The sequence below is a fragment of the Varanus komodoensis genome, unplaced genomic scaffold (genome assembly GCF_004798865.1).
Source record: "Varanus komodoensis strain SLA01 unplaced genomic scaffold, ASM479886v1 scaffold14_1, whole genome shotgun sequence".
Lineage (NCBI taxonomy): Eukaryota > Metazoa > Chordata > Lepidosauria > Squamata > Varanidae > Varanus > Varanus komodoensis.
This window is the reverse complement of record NW_025335438.1, coordinates 14,085,496-14,091,880: the sequence shown is the minus strand read 5'-3', so window position 1 is coordinate 14,091,880 and position 6,385 is coordinate 14,085,496.

Below are 6,385 nucleotides of genomic sequence, written 5' to 3'. Positions count from 1 at the left end.
ATGTGTGTGTGTGTGTGTGTGTGTGTGTGTGTGTGTGTGTGTGTGTGTGTGTGTGTATATATGTATATGTGTGTGTGTGTGTGTGTATATATATATATACATATATATATATGGAAGTGCACTGTAAATCTTGAGTTCTTTCTTAGTTTCTTCATACAAAAAGATACAAGAGCAATGCTACACCGCAAGAACTTTGAAAAGGATACATTGAGTACAAGAAATTAGTAGCTCTCTACATTAACATAATCATGTTGATACATAAGAAATCAGAATGTAACTATTCACTGGATTAAATCTAAATCAAGTGCTAATAGGTATGAATAATTTAAAGACATTTGTACCTGATACTCCACTGCTCAGTGTTCCAATGATAACTTTTTCCAGCATTTTTCTAGAATGGTTAAGGGGTCAGTTATCCATAAAAGTGGTATGTACTCAAGTGCAATAAATATAGAAGAAATTCCAGTTGGCACAGATGGGGTATTTATAGCTTTGGATATGGTGGAATTCAAAAGCAGGAGAATTTTAAGAAAGATTACTCATAGAATAAATATAGTTCAAGTGAGAAATGCTGCATAAAAGGAACAGAAAAGTAACTTTGAACTATGTCTTCTGACTAGAACAGATATAGTTAATCGTTTTGCCCTTATTAACTACAGGTTTTAGAAAATGTGTTTGAAATTTAAGTGGCATGTACAAGATTTAAGAATTGCACCTGTTTGCTGGTTGCTACACTTGCGTTATTTGAAAATGGTTCCTCAAAAACTTACCTTGAAATTCTGCCGTAAGTAAACTATTAATGATGGATAAAGTGTCAGAAGACAAATCATCTGCCCTCTATACCTGTGAAAGCATTGCATTATGTCTTCAGCCTGCTGAAATCTTTGTTCATCTAATTTACAATGGGATGCTGACATCATGGCAGCATAAGCTGTCCCCACTCATCCAAGCAGACTTGTGAAGGGTTAGATATCTTTCCTACTCTCTGATGATTTTAGTTTTACTTCAGTTCCTGGGCATGGCACAGGGTAAACTCTGATCTATAGGAAGATCTCTAAATGATTTTCAGGAGAATGGCAAGAATTTTCTCTTCATATTTTCTAACAGTAGCAATGGTTGAGAGAATGGAAGAAGCCTCAATGGCTTTTCCCCCTGCAACCTGTGTACCGGTTGTGTGCTGCACGATTTACCCTATGCCTTCTTGTACAGTTCTAGGAGTGGTTTTGAAGCCACCCCCTGCTTCTTGGGTTCAGGCATTATGGAAAGCTGCACAGCTAATTAGGCAAGTTGTTGGGGTGACATGTGGGTGGGGTGGGAGTGAGGCACCGTGGCTTCTTTTTCCCTGATTATTGAGCAAAACCAGCTGTTGATTTTTGTCCATGGCTCAGAACTACTAAGTCTACTTGTATCTGCCCCCTCCCCCAGCTACCTATTTGCACCTCATTTTAGTTGGTGTATCTTGATAAGCACACACACAGATCAGGTGAACAAAGGCTGCCAACTGTCTGTTCTGTTATATTGGAAAATGCCAACAAAAATTGGTCAACAGTTACGGTTAGCTGCAACAATATTGTCTATCAAAGCATCACTTGAATAGTTTTGCAGACTGAATTGACTTCTGGTAGCCATGGTTTTTAGCCTGGTATCACATAACAGATTAGATTGTTATGAAGTTGGAAGAAATCAGAAAGGGGTATGACAGAAAATGGTTCAACAAGAGTTGGGAGCATGGTTTTCTTACTCTTTGCATGGTGATTAATTAGAGCACCACATGAGTTCCTCTGTAACACCTATCAAGCTCAGGTGTGTGTGGTGAGGCAGTAGGTGTGGAGGCAGTAGTAATAAGCTAACATGAAGGAGGGTGGGTTTGTATATGTTAGGGCAATCTAACTTTTCATACCTCTAGGGCTGCATGAAGACTTCAACATGGAACCTGGGGGCTGCCTCCTGCAGCTCCTTCAACCACAGTCGAAGCACAATGACCCCTCTTCTGCGGTGGCCCATTCCTTTCTTCCCTTCGTCTGCCCAGGAATCCTCTCATTTGATTCTCCCCCCCCCCCTTCCTTCTTGGAATTGGTTTTCTGAGCCTCTTGTACTTGAGCTGATGAACTACCCCCAGCATGCCCCGTGCCACTGCACCTGGCAAGCTGTCACGAGCCTCAGGAAGAGGGTGGGATGGGAGGGTGGCCTTGGGAGAGCTTTCTGCAATCATGCCTGTGCCATTGCTGGGTTCTGGGGCGGGAACGGGGGCAAGAGGGCCATGCATTGGACCACCATGTTATATATGCTCCCATGGCAGCTATATTGCCTCTCTTAACACCACTTGTACACCCTGCTTTCATCCAGTTTTCTCCAAGTGCCCTATTCCAATGCAGTCCTTTCTACCTCCTTTCTGAGTGTCTCCTGCTTTTGAGGGTTTGCAAAGGGCTACCAAGGGGATGAAATATTTGTATTTTTCTTTGGCATTAAAACAATAGCCATATTAGCAGTTTGTGATCACCACCAGCAATGGAGGTCAGTCCATTTTCTTTTGGGCATGACAGTGCTTCATCCTCCTTTTGGCTCAGAATGGTAAGTAATGGGCTTAATTCACAAGTCAGAGTGGCAGCTCATGTCTAATTATGAATGTTTCTTAAATAAATGCAAACCTAAAATAAAGTGAGCTGCCAAAGAATAGTAAATTATTGTGAAATGTGCGCCACAAATAAGGAAATATCATTAATTGTCCTTTAGGGGTCTTTATTTAAACATTTGAAAACCACATTTCAGGGTCAACTGGCCCTAGGTGGTGTACTATAACACTTAAAACTATAAAACAGTAAATAAAACGCAACTATCCTCTTTAGCAATGTTTAAAGACGTGATTAAATGCTTTCATAATTTTGTGTTTCTGGGAACTGATTGAACTTCCAAGAGGGAAATTCAAATAGATTCTTCTACCCATTCAATCTAAGTAATCATATGTGATTTAGAGTGCGACATTCATCTGTCAAGAAACTTCATGCTCTGTTGTGTGTATTGGTGCAGGGGTGTGCTGCAAAGGCTTTAGACAGACAGAAGATGGCAGTAGAGCAGGAGTTTCAAACTCTGTCAATGGAGCCTCAATGTTTTGTGTTTGTAGATAGACTGGATGTGGAAGGATATTTCCTGCTTTAGCAGCAGCTGTGGAACACTGAAAAAAGCATCCAATGTCACTTCACTCAGGTGGATGCGAACCAGACTAATATGCTATTCCACAGATAGATAAGAGATCTTTCCTGCCCTTCAGGTGGCCTTGCATTCATAAACAACATCCACATACTTGAGGAACTGTAGATAAACCTCCAAGGTTACTGGGTCAGTCGGTTGGTCTCTCTCTCTCTCTCTCTCTCTCTCTGTCTCTGTCTCTGTCTCTGTCTCTGTCTCTGTCTCTGTCTCTGTCTCTCTGCATGTGTGTTTGTGTTTGAGAGAGAGAGAGAATGAGAGAGAGAGATGCAGAAGGAAGCACAAAGGTGCCTAAAACTGCCACCCATGCAACTGACATCCCTAACCTGCTCCAGTGTCACACTGTCTTCCTGACACCCCCCCCACCCCTCAACATACTCCCCTACTTTCTCACTCTTCTAAATGTATAAGAAACATAGTACTTTTAATGGCAGGAGTGTTGAGTGTCAGGCCTATGGGTCAAATCTGGGTGTACAATCCAGCCCCCAAATGGCCATGTCCTCTTCTATGGTCCAGATGGTTGAGTGTTTTCTTGGTCTTGCATGGTTTCTTTTCCTCATTCAGCATCTGGAAAACCTCTCCTAAGGCTTAGTTATTGGCAGTAAGAGCTTTAAGACAAAGTTGGTTGTTATTTTTGCCCTGCCCTCTTCTTTTGGTGCCATTCACTTGAAGTATGTGGCCCTCTCAAAGCATCTAGACAGACTGGTTTGAATATAAAGTGCTTGTTTATAGCCAGTTTATCTCTTTAAAGGACCCCCCCCCATACACACACACACACACACCTTGCTCTGCTTTATTCAATAGGTGGAATTTTTACAGTCTAGTCACTTGTTCATCCTTGGGAGGTCAATGAAAACATACTGGTTTGTTTTTAATATTAGCATTTTTCTTGACCATAAGGGGAGCATAGACCTTTTACTAGACACAAAAGGCTAAGTTTTCCAGACTAGGTCAGATATTACTCTGGAATATGTGCAGGACTTTTGTACAAACTCTGCTACCAGTGTTTGTGGAACAAGACCACACCTATTTCTCACAGTTCTTTGGATTTAGTTCCTGGCACAAGGGCAGCCAAACATTGAATCTCATCCCCTGCCTCGAAACACACATTTCCATCTACAGAATTTAATGGGAATGGCAATTACATCTGCCTTCAACATTGATGGTGGGACAGAATCTGCCCCCCTTTCTGCAGGTGACTAGTTTTAGGGGTGCAAAGTGAGCTGTATGCAATCCACAACTCTGTCCTTGAATGGCCTGGATGCCTGTGATTGCTTCCTTCTTCACACCATGTATTAGCAGCCTCCTGAAGCAACAGCTCTCCTCTGTCCAGGGCTGCTTATGTTCTACAAGTACCTGAGTGTTTGAAGGCCACTCATGGCCAAAACAGAGGAAATGCAGAACAATGCCACCAGGAAATCAGACTCTCTCACTAGTCTCCTAGCAGGATCATCCAAGGTAGAATGGTCAAAGCGGAGACACCAGACTAAGAAACATCCACTCTCTGAAAAGTAACAGTCATATGAACGGAAGAGAATGGATATCTCCAATGGTAATGTGGTGGAGGGACTTCTAAAGGCTAGCACCGATAGTTGAGGGTAACACTTTTGGGTGATCTTTTACTGATAGAGGTAGTGATGTTCAAGCTGACTCTTGATAATACTATTTAGAAGGCAATAATAAACAGTTTTTGAATATTTCTTACATTAAAAATGCTATGATGAAACAATCCAAAATGAAACACGTAATAGTGCCAAAAGCTGAGAATCCCCCAGGTCAGAAGGCACTCAGCTACTGAGCAAAGGACAAGTATGAATAGCACTGTTGCTGATTGCATAGCTAGATCAAAGCCAAAAGGAAGTCTAGTGGCTGGTGTGTCAAGAGGTGAAAGAGAAGTTTGATGCTGGATAATGCTTAGATTTGGACATGGAATGTGAGAAGTAGGAATCAATACAAACTGGAAACCAGAAAGTAACCAAAAAACAGCATACGGCATAAGTATCACAGTAGTTGATGCAAGAGAATTATAATGGACTAGAATGGGACATCTTCAGTCAGGCAAACCCAAAGTATTTTACTCTGGAAATGACAAACTCAGAAGAAATTTGGTAGTTCTAATAGTGAAGTAGGATATAGCACAGGCAGTAAGTGGCTATAATTCAAAGTCTTACAGAATAATATCAAAACAGCATTTGTGGAAAACCTATCAACATAACTATCATTCAAATCTACAATCCCAAAACAGATAAGAAAGAAGAAATCCAAAAAAAAAAAAATTACACAAGTGTCCAAGTAGAAATTGATAAGACATCAAAATAAGGCATGTTGATTATCATAGGTGACTGGGATGTAAAAATAAGAAAGCGGATTCAAATGTTGTGGGAGAATTTGGCCTAGGGGTCAGACATAAAGCAGGAGAATGGCTCACTGAATTCTGGGAAGCCAACAATCCACTAACTGCAAATACATACATACATTCAGGCAACCAATCGCATGACTTTACACATGGATGCAAATAGATGGTCAGTCTAAAAGTCAAATAGTTGAGACCACAAAAGAATTTCAAGAGAAAGTCAATCTCTGCCTTGAGACTACAGCCTTTGACTTTGAGGATCACAAGAAGCTATGGATGGTGCCAGAAAAAGTGGGGCTGCCTCAGTACTTGATTGTCCTGATGTGTAACTGCATCATGAACAAGAAGCTACTGTTAGAAAACAATATGGAGAAACAGAATTATTTTCTACAGGCTAAGGCATCAGAAAGGCCAGGCTAGATGAATCACAAATTGGAATTAAGATTGCTGGGAGAAATATCAACAACTTCAGATATAGAGAATGGCAGAAAGTGAAGAGGAACTACCTCTAATGGCAGAAAGTGAAGAACTAAAGAATCTCTTGATGGGGGGATGGCAGAAGATGAGGTGGCTAGATGGAGTCACTGAAGCAGTTGGTGTGAGCTTAAATGGACTCCAGGGGATGGTGGAGGACAGGAGAGCCTGGAGGAATGTTGTCCATGCAGTCATGATAGGTCAGACATGACTTCATGACTAACATAACATAGAAACAGAAACAGAGCGAGTCAGAAGGGATCTCCCGGGCCATCTAGTCTGACCCCCGGCACCAGCCGGCTCCACTCACGGCATGCCCACCATGTGCACGTCCAGCCTATCCTTAAACACCCG